Genomic DNA, 901 nt, shown 5'->3' on the forward strand with positions numbered 1-901 from the left:
AGGACTTCCAACCGCTCTCGACACTGCAGAAAGTTTGTTCACTCACGTCTTCAGAAACTTTGGAGTCCCCGAGGATGTAGTCTCTGACAGGGGACCTCAGTTTATCTCCCGCGTTTGGAGGGCATTCTTCTGGCTACTAGGGGTCACGGTCAACTTACCCTCAGGCTACCATCCCCAGACAAATGGCCAGACTGAGCGGAAGATCCAGGAACTCGGGCGTTACCTCCGGGCATACTGTCACGACGACCACTCCATCTCCAACGTGCAGTGCGGAGGCATAAGGCCTTCGCAGATGCTCGGCGTACTTCCACTCCCACTTACCATCCAGGGGAGAAAGTATGGCTGTCCACCTGGGATCTGCGCCTCCGCCTGCCCTGTAAGAAGCTGAGTCCCCGCTGCATTGGTCCGTTCCCGATACAGAGGCAGACCAACGAAGTCACTTATGAACTCCGACTCCCACCCAGGTACTGAATTCACCCCACTTTCCATGTTTCACTCCTTAAACCTCACTCTCCCTCTGCTCCAGGACCCACCGAACCCGACGAACCTCCTCCTCCAGAAATCCTTGACCAACCGTCCATCTACCTGGTCCGAGACATCCTGGACTCACGGCGACGGGGTGGTCGGCTGGAATATTTGGTCGACTGGGATGGTTATGGTCCGGAGAAACGTTCCTGGGTGGCCAGGGACGACATTCTGGACCCTTTGCTACTAGAACACTTCCATCGCACCCATCCTGGTCGCCCCGCACCTAGAAGCTGTGGCCGCCCCCGTTGTCGCTTGAGGGCGTCAGGAGCCACCCCTGGAGGAGGGGGTAATGTCAGGGATTCATCACAGTCACTTCAGTCACCATCCAGGATAATCACCCGATCACAGTCACCTGAGTTCTGAGCACCCGCAC

The sequence above is a fragment of the Sinocyclocheilus anshuiensis genome, unplaced genomic scaffold, assembly GCF_001515605.1.
Source record: "Sinocyclocheilus anshuiensis isolate Anshui unplaced genomic scaffold, SAMN03320099.WGS_v1.1 scaffold1751, whole genome shotgun sequence".
Taxonomy (NCBI): domain Eukaryota; kingdom Metazoa; phylum Chordata; class Actinopteri; order Cypriniformes; family Cyprinidae; genus Sinocyclocheilus; species Sinocyclocheilus anshuiensis.